This window comes from Sciurus carolinensis, chromosome 4 (assembly GCF_902686445.1).
Source record: "Sciurus carolinensis chromosome 4, mSciCar1.2, whole genome shotgun sequence".
Lineage (NCBI taxonomy): Eukaryota > Metazoa > Chordata > Mammalia > Rodentia > Sciuridae > Sciurus > Sciurus carolinensis.
In genome coordinates, this window is record NC_062216.1 from 172,020,350 (window position 1) to 172,034,051 (window position 13,702).

The window sequence follows — 13,702 nt, forward strand, 5'->3', positions numbered from 1 at the left end:
GCCAGTCACAGGAGGGTCAGTGATTCGACCCGGCTGGGTGATCGCGAGAGCCACGCCAGAATCAGGGCGGACTGGCAGCCGCACGGTGCCAGCAGGTGCCCGCAGGAGCTGCACAGGGACAGCTGGCGGGCGGGCAGAGGCGGGTCTGCGCGTGCTCCCCCCGCGCCCGGAGCCTTCCTGCGCCCTTTGCTTTCAGGACGACACGTGCTTGGAGGTTACGAAACCTCCCTGAAACGCGAAGTCCAGGAATAAACAGGCTCCAGGAGGCGCACGCTGCCTGAGGCGAGATCAAAGCCTGTCCTTGTGACCCTCTTGTGCTCGCGGGAGGGAACTGGGACACGTTCCTCCCTGGCTGGCGGGGGCCAAGGTGGCCTCGGCACATCTAAGAAAAGCAGACACTGGTCAGAGGCCACCTGGCCACCTGCAATCAGGGTGCTGGGCTGCAGGGGCACAGTGTGGGGACAGGCCAGCGCTCCGGGCCCTGGAACAGCACCTGATCCAAGCCCTGCGGGCTCCCAGCCCTACATCGCCAGTGTTCCCACGAAGCTGGCCCTGCCAAGACCGCTCTGCTTTCATCCATATCTGTGAGCAGAGGGCCGCGCACTCAGTAGGCACTTTATAAACACGCTGAGCTGCTTGAATCAACGCAGGCATGGCAGCTCTGCTGCTGCTCAGCGAGGTCAAGAGCTTTGCCAGAGGTGCAGGGTGGGGAGCACTGAAGCCCGGCCTGCCCAGCTCTCAGGAGGGACTGCAGGGGTGCTGGGCTGGCACGCTCAGTCTCCCTGGCCCGGTTGGCACATGAGCATTTGCTGGCTGGGTGATCAGGGTGAGTTAGTGCTGGTTTCGGTTTCCTGCCCTGGTAAATGGAATCACGCCCGCCCTCGTGGGTACTGAAGACGGACAGAAAGGGTGAGAAACCGCCCCCCACCCCCACCATCTAGGAAGTGCTCAGACGGCCCAGACCGGGTGTGGCCCACTCCGCTGAGCCCAGGGTCATGGTCTGGCTGGCCCAGAGGTTCTGGTGTGCCCCTACGCAGGTGCAAGTGTTTGAACCGCACCCCGCGGCTCTGGATCTCCCCAGTTCTTCTTCCACGTCTGCTTGGCCTTTAGCTAGCTCTGGGTTCCTTCTGCTTCCCTGTGGGGTCACACTCCTAGAGGGTGGGGACCTCCCTGCCTGTGCACCTCCCCACCATGCTTTGCACACAGTAGGTGCTGAAGAAACATCCGCTGCCTCTAGAGTAGGCGCTGCAGCAACGCTCCTTCCACTTCTGAGAGCAAATGCCTGGACGCAATGGAGGTCCAGGCACGGCCGAGCCCCACCTGCTCCTCCTGCCCAGGAGGGTCCTCAGCCTTTGCTCGTGCCGCCAGGAGTAACCCGCAGCCTCACCTGGAACCTGCTGCCTCAGCCAGGAAACCCCTCAGGGCCTGAGCCAGGGAAGTGGAAGTGGGAAGGTTGAGTCCCGCACCTCCAGCCAGCCCGGGCAGGCTCTGTGGGCTTCTGTGGGGGAGGGAGCAGAGCCGGCTGCAGTGCGGGGTGTGGGCGCGGGAGGGGTGCAGGCAGCCCCGACTAGAGACCGCTCCTCTCCGGTTCCTCCACAGAACGTGCCCGTGGACGCCCCTCCTGTCTCTACGATCGCTGTTTTGCACCCTCACCCAAAGCCAGCTCCGTCCCCGTTAGAGCTGTGTGCTTTCTAGAAGGTGAGAGGCGCCATGGCCGTCACCCTGCTGCAGAAACCGGAGCCCAGGGGAGGAGGGGGCTCCCAGGGCAGCTCGGCCGGAAGGTCCTGGCTGCTCTGTTCTCCGGGGGGGCTCCCTGTCCTCCCCCGCTAAAGGGGGGTTGGGCTGGGACAGTGGTGGCCCTTGGCAACTCGACCCCTCTGCCTCTGCCTGCCGCCCAGACCATCCGGCTGCGCGGAGGAGATAACGCAGCCCTGGAGTCCCGGGCAATCTCCCCGGAGACCGAGCATCACATGAGGAGTGAAGCACGGAGCGCGCCAGGCGGGAGGAGGAAGGGCAGGCAGGATGCGCGGTGGGTGGCCCTGCGGCTCTCCCCTGGGCCTCCCTCGGCGCCAGGCCCCCGAGTCCCTTCTTCACGGGGAGAAGAGGAGCCAAAGCCCTGAGGCTCGGCTTCCATCATGCGGGCTACACACCCGCCTCGAGGGGCCGGGAGGGCTGAGAGACGAGGCAGCACTTCCTCATTCACGAATCTCTCACTCCTCCGTCCACCCGTCCACCCGTCCATCCGTCCCCTCATACCGAGTGTGATGCTGGGCTGGGGTCTGCAGACACTGCCGTGAGCGGAACAGACCCTGCGGAGCCACCAAATGTCCTTATGCCATGCCTCGGGGCATCAGAGGTGTAGACCGGGTCTGGGTGGCAGCCGTTCTGGGAGCTGAGGTGGGACAGGGAAGCAGGCCTGGACCAGCCCAGGGAGGCCGGGCCTGCAGTGAGCTTGCACCACCGCCCAGCATGTGCAAAGGCCCGGAGGTGGGACGGGGGGAGCCAGGGCTGGAGCCGTAGGCAGGCAGGGTGCTGGTGCTCCGGGCACAGTGGGTACCGGTGGTCACGCCACAGCTCGTGGGGACCACCCATAAAGAAGGACTGCCGGCGAGGAGGGTGTGGCACAGGAGAAAGGACACAGAAGGGCAAGTGGGGGTGCACCATCTGAGCACCCGCCGTAGCAGGGAGGAGGCTCAGGAGGAGTGTGGCCCCCACACACGCGGGGGCCAGAGGTCTGTCCCCCGTCTCTGCCTGGCCACGCCAGGCTGGCCTGCTGAGACCAGGAAGAACACTCTCTGCCCAGGGCAGGAAGAAACCAGGGGTCAGCAGGGCCAGGCCCGCAGTGGCCAACCAGAAAGGGCCCGGAGGAAGGACGTGTGTGCTGCGTGGGACTCCGGGAGGGCCTGATGCGCCCCATCCCCACCGTGGCCCAGGCGTGTCCAGCTGGCCCTCAGCCGAAGCTCGCTGGACAGGCGGGGGCTCTGCCCTGCCCCTGCTCCCAAGGCCATGCAGCAGGCGGGTGGAGGAGACCGTCATGACGGGCGGTCACACAGGCCACCTCCCGTGACACTGTCACCGTGGCCCCTCACGTTCTTCCATGGCTGAGGGTGGCTTTGCAGCCTTCCTGGGCTGCTCCCCTAGCCTGGGTCCTGGTCCAGGGCAGGGACCCCAGGGCTTGCTCCTGAAGGGACAAACATGTGCCCAGCATCAAACACATCTGGAAACTTCTACTAGACAGTCCTTATCGGCCAAGCTCTGTGACTCAGGTGCCAGAACCCCCAAACAGACACGCTGCTCTCCCTCTGTGGCCACTGGCCTTTCCCCTGGCTCTCAGTCGCCAGCAACCCTAAGTCCCAATAAAAGGAGCGTAGCGTGCCGGGCCCGGTACGGCAAGGCAGGGCCGCTGTGCGTTGAAGGAGCCCAGCCCGCTCTGTGGCAGCTGGGTCTGGAGCAGCAGCGAGCAGGCAGGAACCCAGCTCCTGCCGGTCAGGGCTGCCACACCCAGGTCAGGGGGCTGTGACCCAGGCCCCGGGCTCACTGCCGTCTGCACCCCAGCCGGAGTCCCACCCTGCGGTGAGGCAGCCAGAGAGACCTCGCGGGGGCAGATGGGGCTCGGCGGGTCCCTGCATGAGGCCCTCCATACCAGGCACTGCCTGGTGACATGTGCAGGGACAGTCAGCCCACATCGGCCTCATGAGGAAGAAACCAGAGCCCAGAGCCCACGGTGGTGGCGTGGTCCAACAGCCAGCCGACCTCCCAGCCGACCCCTTTCCTGTCCCCTGGCCCTCCCCCAGCTGCAGAGGGTCCTCTCCCCAGGAGGGGCTGCCCTTCCTGCCGTGACAGTGTTTCCCCACTGCGGGACTGGCCCCAGGGCCTTGGCCTGTGTGGTCACCTCGCCCCTGCTCCTGGGCCCTCCACCCTCCGGCAGCCACTCGCACCAGGCCTGGGTGCATCTCAGTCCCTCTCTCTGCATTTCCACTGTGTCCGGTGCCCAGCTCTGGGTGGCATTTCAAGCTGGGCCACAGGGAAGCCAGCTCCCCTCCCAGTCCTGGAACGCTGCCCATCCTGAGCCAGGCTAGAGATAAACCTCCTCTCTCATCTTTTTTGGTGGACAGAGCACAGCGGCCCAGATGCCCTTATCTAGCCTTGGTCCAGACAGACAGAGGCAGCCAGAGGGCCGGGGCCGTCGCGAGCCCAGAGGAGCCTTGCCGGGTGGCTGGGGTGATTTGATCCTCATGACCTAGAGATGAGGACGCAGGAGGGCCGAGCTCCAGGCAGAGCCGGGCGCGGAAGGATGCATGAGAGGCTGTCCCTGCCGAGGGACCGAGAGCTGCCCAGCAAGGCAAGCGGGTTCCCTCCCCGCCTCTCCCCAGACTCAGCAAGGCCTGGCAGGCCCTGTGCTTGGTGGAGCCCCAGCTGTGTGACCCCCGGCGAGTCCCTGGCCTCTCTGAGCCTGGCGATACATGAAACCACACGTGGAAGCACGGACACAGCCCTTCATTTGTGCTTCGAGTCGCCCTGCGTGTGGGAATCCCTTCTCCCAGGTCCCAGGGCTGGGCCGCAGGAAGGCCAGCTGTGAGCAGGCACCCAAGAAGGGGCTCCTGGAGGGCCACAGGGCTGCAGTTTTATGTCCCCCTGCACACCGTGGCTTCATATCCCGGCCACCAGCTTTGGGGGCATCACCAATGTCCCTTTCCAACTGGGCAAAGGCCCTGGGTCCAGGGCACCACGCTAGAACGTTCAGAGCAGCACAGTTTCCAAGAGGAAGACCGGAGAGGGCTCAGCACCTAAGTACGGGGAGCAGCGCGGGGCACCGCCGCCCGGCCTCCAGAGCCCTCAGAGGCGCGGCCACAGCCCAGAGGGACGTCAGTGCCAGGGAAGTGTGTGTGTGTGTGTGTAAGGCACGCAGCTGGGGCAGGCAAGGCTCGGGAGCAAGGGCCCAGCCCAGGGCACCCAGGGGTGCTGCTCCGGCCCTCAGGCTAAGGGGTGGGTTCCACGGACTGTGTTGGGGGTACCAAGAACCAGGAGGAGGGAGGGACCTGATCCAGGGCCTGGTGTCCAGCAGATAAAACCTAAAACCAATGCTTAAAAATATGTATACAGGTCGGGCGTGGTGGCCACGCCTGTCATCCCAGCGGCTGGGGAGGCTGAGGCAGGAGGATCGCAGGTACAAAGCCAGCCTCAGCAACTCAGCGAGACCCTGTCTTTTAATAAAATATTAAAAAGGACTGGGGATGTGGCTCAGGGGTTGAGTGCCCCTGGTTCAACCCCGGTACCAAAAAAAAAAAGAAAAAAATATCCAAATAAGCCCAGGCCGGAAGGGGGCAGAGAAGCCCACCGGCAGTCAGCTGGGCCCGCGAGGAATCCCCCAAATCTCCAGAAGGCTGTGTTCCCTGCTCCTGGACCCGGGCTTTCCAATCCAGGAAGGACTGGACCGTGGTGGGTTCCCAGCCTCCCGGTGAGTCCCGGGAACACTGCCCCTTTGGGGATTTCCTGGTCATAAACTCTCGGGCCCTCCGCTGTAATGAGGCCACCAGATGAGAAAACGTCCTCGCAGCTCAGTGCTCAGCTCACTGGAGGACTCCACCTCAGGTACCCCAGAGTCCCAAGGGCACCTCCTACTGGTCCCACCTGCTGGGGACGCGTGGGGGCCCTGTAAGGGCTGCTGCTCCACCGGCCCCCACGCCAGCCCAGGTCTGGGGAGAGGCAAGAGGAACTGCAGATGCCAAGTTCCTGCGCACTCAACCCTGGGCTGTCAGCGGCCTCAGGTGACGCAGAGACCTGAGGGGCGGACCCCTATCCCAGCCCTCAGAGTCACAGCCGGGCTGGTGTGGGCGGACAGGGGCCTCAGACAGATGTGGACCACTGACCTGCTCTGCAGATGCCGCTGGAGAGAGAACCCCCCACGCCAAGCTCCCACTGGCCAACTCCACACGCCAGGGAGGGCCTTGCCATTCAGTGGCCTCCAGGACGGGCTGTTCCTGACAGCAGGCCCCCGGGGAGACCAGACCTGGAGGAGACGCAAGCAGGTCTCCAGCGGGGGAGCTGTGCTCTGGGTGGGGACGCAGCGCCAGGCGGCAGAGAGCCGGAGCTCACCAGCACGGACGGGCAAGATGGAGCCTGGGTCCTGCTGTGTCCAGACACTGGAGCTGGGACCAGGAGCATCCCCCGAGGCCCAGGTGCTGAAGGAAGATGCCGGCTGGGCACTACTGGGAGGTGGTGGAGACGGTAAGAGGTGGGACTATAGGAAGTCCCCCCCGGGCCTGCCCTTGAGGGGGCCGGGACCCCGCCCCTTCTCCTCCTCCTCCTCTGGTGTCCCCAGCATGAAGGGAGCTGGCTTCCTCACGCACACACTCCCACCATGATGTGCTGCCTTGCCATAGGCCCAAGGCCACAGGGACAACTGACCACGGACTGAAACCACCCCAACTGCAGGCACAGCAGCCTTTCCACCTGGTAAGTGATCACCTGGGCTGTGCAACAGTGACGGAAAGCTGACAGCACACCAGAGCAGCCCAGCGAAGGCGGAGCTCCTCAGAGGGGCCGCCTGGGCGCCAGGAGCAGCTCACCAGGCAGGACTTCAGCCACCTCTGCTGGCCCAGAGCGGGCATGGGGCTGGGGAGCTTTGTCTTGCCCACTTTCCAGGGGATTTTGATGTGTGCTCAAATTCAAGAGCCACTGGTTAGGTCAGAGGTTCGGCAGCTTTTTCTGCACGTGGCCAGACAATAAAAAATCACTGACCCTGTGGCCACCCGGTCTCTGTCACCTCTGCCATTGTAGACAGGAAGTGACTGCAGACAATGTACATGTTCCAATAAAACTTTATTAACACAAACAGGCGGCCCTAGTCTGCAAGACCCTAGGCTTGCGCCTGGTGACCCAGGGCAGTTCGCAGACCCTCGCCCCTCCTGGGAGCGTGCAGGCTCTGGGACGTCCTGCGTGGGAATCAGGGGGTGCTGGCCTGTGAGTGTGGGAGCCCTGGGCCGGAGCACCCACAGGGAGCAGGCGGCAGGCTCCTGGGTAGCGGGTGGTGAAGGGAGGGGACGCTGCGCGTGGGTTATAACAAACCAAGTCACCAACCGGCTAATTGGCAGCAGCTGCTGCTCCAACCAGAGACTTGTCAGCTGTGATCAAGTGCCGCTGCCTTCAGGGCCAATCAACTTCAAAATTATGCAAATAGGGCCACAGCGGCGGAGACCACAGGGATGTGCAGAGCCCCCCGCCCACCGCCCCTCCGCCACGTGTGGTCCCTGCACCCGGCGCCACTCCTGGTGTTAATGAGACTCCCGCCCACGCGCTGCATAATTGGCACCAAAGTTGCTGAGTGCTGGTGACCCAGCAGCCGCCACAGGCAGGCGGGGACGGACGCTCTTCTCCAAAGGGTCCCCGCCCCACCGCTGGCCCGGGGCACCCGTGGGCCAGATCTGCCCCTGCGACTCCCGCTCAGGGCTTTCTGAAGGCCGTGGCCAGACGTGGAGGAAAGCGGGCGCTTCCGAAGGCGCAGGAAGGGGCTGCCGTCCTCCCTGCCGAGCACCCCAGCGGGCAGTGCGCGGACGCCAAGGACGGCTTCCTCCGGGACATCGCGTCTCCTGCAGCCGAGGCACCCAAGCCCGACAGGCCCCACGCCAAGCTCCTCAGCAACATGCCGCAGCCAGGCCATCCCGGTCAGCAGGCCCGTCCCTCTCGGGTCGCCCCAGACCAGTGTGTGGGGGCGCAGGGCACAGGGGGGCAAGCAGGGAGCCCCCTCCTCATCCGCGCCCAGACGTAGGACGCCTTTCCCCTCAGGTGCAGAGGGTCCCGCTGGGGCCTCCCCTCCGGGGTCTATGGAGACGGCCTCTTCCTGCCATCGTGCCCACCTGGAGGGAGGCGCAGATCTCAGGCCCCGGTCACCCAGGCCCCCGGGCCGCTGGGGCAGAAGACCTGGACTCTGACCTAACTGGTCAGGCCCAGGGCCGGGGCTGTTCCTGTCTTCCCCAGGGCTGGGCGCCTCCGCCCACTGCCCGCCTGTGGGGGCGTCCCTCCTCTGCCACCCAACGGGCTGCCCGTGGCGTCCCTCTGTTGGCCTTGAATCCCTTCCCTGCCCTCCTGGGGCCACACATCTGTCTGACCGAGTTCACACTGTGGAAACCACAGAATCGCTGAGCACTGTGCCTGGTGAGTGTGGCCCTGGACCCTGGACCCGGAGCCTGGACCCTCTGACCTCTCCTTCCCTGCGGGCTCAGCCCTGCCCAGCCCTGCCAGCAGGAGGCAGGCTCGGGGGCAGAGCCCTGGCTGGGCACAGGCCACGGGGAGCCCATGGGGCCCCGGACAGGGCCTGGCACCTGAGCGGCCCTGCCCACAGCTGAGGCTCCTGCTTTGCCAGCGAGCGCTGCAGGGACGCGGGGGAGCTGCCGAGTTCCACAGGCTCCCGGCGCCGGGCAGCGCCTTCGCCAGGTCTCATTAGTGGCTGCTCTGGGGGACACTGGCTCGAAATGTTCCTGGAACTGAGAGGTAACATCAAACAGGGCTCTTGAAAGAGCTTTGTCGGCAGAAATCCCAGTGAGAACGGGGGCGGTCAGGGGGGTCCGGGGGGGAGGCGGCGTCAGGCCTGTGCCTGCGGAGGGTGGCCACAGGGACAGGAGGGCGGCCACAGGGACAGGCTGGCTAGCGGCGGGCATGCAGCTGGCCCTGTGGCCCCAGACAGGCGACCAGGCCTTTCCGGGTCTCCACTGACCCGGCCTCACATGGTGGCGGGAGGATTCCGCGAGGGGCCCCGCAGCTCTTAGGTGGCGGGTCTGGGACGGACCCCCAGGCTCCTTCAGGACGCCATGCTGGCCACCCGGGACATCCACAGGTCTCAGGATAGGTGCTCAGATACTCTGGCCCCAAAGGGCCCCTGTGCTGTAGCCTGGACTTCCACTGTCAGTGTGGGGACCTGCGGGGACTGCCACCCCTGGAGGCAGACCAGACAAGATATGGTAGGTGACTGCCCCCCATGGCGGAGCTGGGAGGAAGACTTTCCTGAGCACCTACTACATCCACCCCGTCTCCTCTAGTTTTCAGAAGAGGAGGGGCTCCTACCCTCAGTATGCAGATGAGAAAACTAAGCCTCAGAGAGGTTGTGATGCCTGTCCATGGTCACACAGCAGCTGAGCTACTGGGATTTGGGTCCAGCTGGTCTGATTTCAAGGCCAAGGTTCCTTCAGGGCTCCAGCTCTTGGCTTTGGGTTTTGTGAGGGAACCAGGAGGAGGAGGAAACTGCCATTCCTGAAACCAGACCATTTTCCATGGCAGAGACTTGCCCTCTGCCTCCCAGTGACTGATGGGAAATGGCCATCTGGGGACTGGGCTGGTTCCCCACAGGTGTGACTCCTGCAGACACCTGCTCCCCGCAGCCCCAGGGGCCTGTCCCTGTGGGGGCACCTCGACAGACCTTGCTGAATGCGTCCCTTTAAAACAATCAGCATTTGCTCCAGGAGGAGGAGGAGGGGGACGTGGGAAATCAGGGCTTGAGCAGCAGGGGGCCCCGACCCCACCTCCCCCCACAGGCTGGTGACAGGGCAGGCCACCCCAGCCGATCCTCGGTGTCCTGTCCTGCTCCTGCCTCCACCCACCGCCCCAGCTCAGACGGGAGGTTCCACGGAGCACCTGTGGTGCCAGCCTCCTGGGCCCTGGGTGCAGTGGTGGGGCCTCACTGGCAGCGCCGGAGGGAGGGAGGGTCTCTGCCTGGTGTCCTGGCCACACAAAGGCCCTGCCGTGGCTGTGACCCATCCAGGGCCCGTGTGGGCTCCCCAAGGCTGCGCCAGGGCAGTGCCTGTCCGAGACCCCGGCTGCCTGGCCAGGCTGTTGGGGAGGAGGCCCGGGCAGGGGTGGGCAGCTGAGGAGGGGGCAGGAGGTGACAGGCCTGGGTCGGCCTTGGGCTTCTGCAAATAAACGCCAGCTCAGCCTCCTCCTGACTGAGCCGAGACAGAAAATAGCTTTCACACTGTATTTTCTGATTTTTTTTCACTCTTCAGCTTCTAAATCGATCCAGAACAGATTGTCCAGTTGTTTGAATTTCGGGAGCGAAGTCTCCTGATCCTTCGCCCGCCCGGGACAGGGTTCTGCCAGGCCCTCTCCTGCTGACTCCCCTTTGCCAGGGTCCAGCTGGAGGTCGGCCGCCCAGGACTGGCCCACGGACCTGCGGCCTGTACCAGGCAGGGGCTGCCCTGGGCGTGAGGGTCACGCTCCTGCTTGGACACCCAGGGGGACATCCCCTCCCTGGAGGGAAGGGCTGAATGGCCGGGCACCTGGGGCAGCAGGGCCACGCGGGGGCCCGGCGACCGCCGGCCATTCTCCCTGCCCCCACCAGGAGCGCACTCCGGATGCTGAGTCGCCCACAAGCAAGGAGGGCAGCCAGCTGTCACCTTTGGTGTGGGCGGGGGCACCTTGGGTCCTGCCGGGAGGGTGACTGGAATGTCCACCCAGGCACCGCAGGGGAGGGGTATTCCAGCCACATGGGGTCACCGGGGTGGCTGGGGTGACTTGCCCAGTGCTCAGGGTGGACTTCCGCAGGCTGGGTTTCTGCTCAGTGTGCCACAGAGGCCGTGGACAGCCAGGCTGAGGTGCTGGAAGTTTCTGGAATGTCCACTGTTCCCTCGCCTGGCGTCCCTCCCGGTCCTCATGGCGGCACTGCCCCTCACGACACCCCTCCCTTTCCTCCTCCGTCAGGCCCGACACCTGGCTCCTCTTGCGCATCAAGGCAGGACCCACCACTGTCCGCGTCCCCAGAGACGGGTGGCCTACCGGGCAAGCCCAGGGTGCCATCTGGGAAGGGAACATACTCTCCACACACGCTGGACAAACGGCTTCCCACTCCCGCCTGACACCTGTCCCTGTCACAGGAAGCCACAGGTGGCAGCAGAAACCAAGTTCAGTGTTAAGACTCCACCTCCCCCGACCCCGGGGCCAGAGGACATCTGGACCCTGCCTATGCTCCCCTGGCTCTGCCAGGCCCAGCCCTGCCAGGGGGCTGGCCTCCCTGGTCACCCCCACCAAGGACAAGGATCCAGGGGACACTCTGCATGTCCCCCAGCCAGCCTGGCCTCCATGGGGCCAATCTGCAGAGCACCCCGGCTCTGGGTGCTGTTCTGTGGCTGCCAGTGGCCTGATTCTGCCACAGGCTAGAGGTGACACCACATGGCTCCGTGGCTGGGACCCTTGGGAGGCCGGCCAGTCATCCACGGCCACACCGCGGAACTCTGCTGCTCTAAAGCTGCCCACGCTCCCTACTGCCCAGGCAGGGACCCGCCCAGGCCCCGCCTCCAAGTTCCAGCTCACCTGCACAGAGCGCGAGCCGCAGTCAAAGCCCTGATACGCTCCCAGGGAAGGCAGTGTCCTCCCGAGGCGGGGGACAGAACAGGCTCCCATCGGCATGGGGCCTTCCTAAGCTCAAGGACGGGACGACACGGGCTGGACCCCGCTCTGTCCAGAACGAGCTGTTGGGACGCCATGTGGCCTGGGACCCATCCCCATCCACCAAAGTGCACGCGGGGACGAGGTCACTTCCGCACAGCACACTGGTGGGCCTGCGGCTCGGCCCGCAGCTCCTACCCTCATGGGGGGAGTTCTGCCCAGTCCTCGGGCTTCCTCTGAGCTGCCCGGAGTCGAGGCTTCCTCCCTTTAGTGACAGCTGACCTGGGCTGGGCGCTGGCCGCAGAGCCGCCCTGCTGTCTCCATTGCGAAGTGTGGTGGTGTGATCATAAGTGTTTACTGCGCGTTTACTGCATCCAAGACTGACCAAGCACGCCCTTGGATCGATTCACTGCATTCTTGTAAGAACCCTGACAGGTGCATACTGTCCCCACTGTAGAAAAGGAAACCCAGGCTCAGAGAGGGGATGTGGCCTGCCCAAAGTCACACAGCCAGCTGAAGAGCAGAATGGGCTTCACGCGCTCTCACTGAGGAGCTGGGAAGCAATGTCACCCATCTGGCTGCAGAAACATCGCAGTTCCTACCTCCAGTCCCCATGACCACTTGTGCAAATTACGGTGACGCCAGGATCCACACTATTTTGAAAAGGGCAACACGGAAGCTCAGAGGCTGCTCCTGAGAAGTGGCGCTGGCCGGGCGCCCAGGCCGGGCTGGCTCTCCTCCCCTGCTCTGCGGTTGCCATGGCGCTGGGCAGGGAACCCCCACTGCCTGCTGGGTCGTCTCCTCAGTCCCTCCCAGCTGGCCTGGCGGTCCCTACCCCAGGGGGCCCAGGGAGGAGGGTGTGGTCCTGCCCGGCTCCCAGTGGAAGGACGCGACACCACCATACCAACAGTGACGTCCGCGGCAGTGCCAGGGAGACCCGGCGGCCGGGCCTGGCAGGAAGCTCGGGAGGCCTGGGGAAACTCATCTGGCTCCCTGGTGAGGATGCCCAGGGGTCACATGACTCGTCCACGGCCCCACAGCAAGCAGCAAGCACAGGGAGGTTGTTTAGGTGGAGCCAGGACGCCCCGGTGACCCCTGGCTGTTCCTGGCAGAAGCCCTGGGGGATGGGCCCAGGGGCCTCCCTCGGGCCGTTGCCCTGGCGATGGGCCCTGGCTGGCAGCTCAGCTCATTCCCCAAAGGCCCCTCGTCCCGGGGGATCAGACCCCAGGCACGTCATGGGCGAGTGCGTCCCCACCTGCCCCAGGAGCCTGAGCGATCTGAACAACACAGACGCAGCCTGAGGAGGCCCCTGCCCTGTGGGGCGAGGGCTGTCAGGGCCAGGCCTCTGGGCTCCTCAGACACCAAGCTCCCCGCAGGTGCACGGAGAGCCTCCACTGCCCCATTTTCTGGGTGCAGAGGGCAGGCTCAGGGCGGGTAGCCCGGGGCAGCACCGGCACCTCCCACAGCCCAGTCCTGCGGCCTCCAAGGAGTGAGGCTCGGCAGGGAGGAAAGGGCTTTCTGGACTCCAGAGTCGGGGCCTCGATCTTTGGTTCAATTTCTGGCACTGCTCTCCTGCAGCACAGAACCGCAGACGCCAGGCCTGGGGCTTCAGCCCCTGGGGGACCCTGGCCACCCGCTGTGGTCCTGAAGCAGCTCTCCGTAGAGCATCGGGCAGCCTGAGGGTGACAGATGCTCACGGGGAGCTGGAGAAGTAACAAGGGAACCTTCTCGCTGAGAACTGAAGAGGCCCCCGGAGGTCTCGCCTCTGAGACGCACGGCAAGCCCTCCTGGGCTGCCTCTCACCAGGATGCCCGGCTGCCCTCTGGGGACACACTCCTACACACCCCTCAAGGTCCTGGCTGAAGTCACCTCTTCCAGGAAGCCCTCCCTGCCCCTCTCACACACCTGCTTCCCGGGTCCTCCTGCCCACCTCCGCGACCACACTGGCCAGCACAGGGCCCTGATCCAAATGGTCCCGACCCCACGCGGCAGGCGCTCCGGGAGCAGGGAACGAGGAGAAGCTGCCCACGTCTGCTATCCACAGATCAGGTCCTCCGATGAGGAGCCCAAAGTGAAAGCAAAACCCAGGAGCGACCCGGCAGCCCCCGCGGAGACTCCTGCGCTGGTTTGTGGAGGAACCTGCCTTTGTTTCTAATTTGTGCCAACATCTAAGAAAACGCCACTTTATCCCGAGCCCATCGGGCGCCAGCAGCCTCAGGAGCTGGCGCAGGAGGCAAACTTCGCGGCCCGCTTCCAGGCGGCCCTCCAGCGGCACGGCGCTTCCCGGGCTGCCGGGGAGGGATAATCCGATTATGTCGCTGGGTTGGGA

The 13,702-nt window shown here is 65.0% G+C and overlaps 1 protein-coding gene across 4 annotated transcripts in view; it reads right to left on the reverse strand.

Annotated features, from left to right (window-relative positions):
• The window catches only part of Shisal1 (shisa like 1), a 109,372-nt gene that overhangs the window by 40,551 nt on the left and 55,119 nt on the right, over positions 1–13,702 (reverse strand). The window lies entirely within an intron of this gene.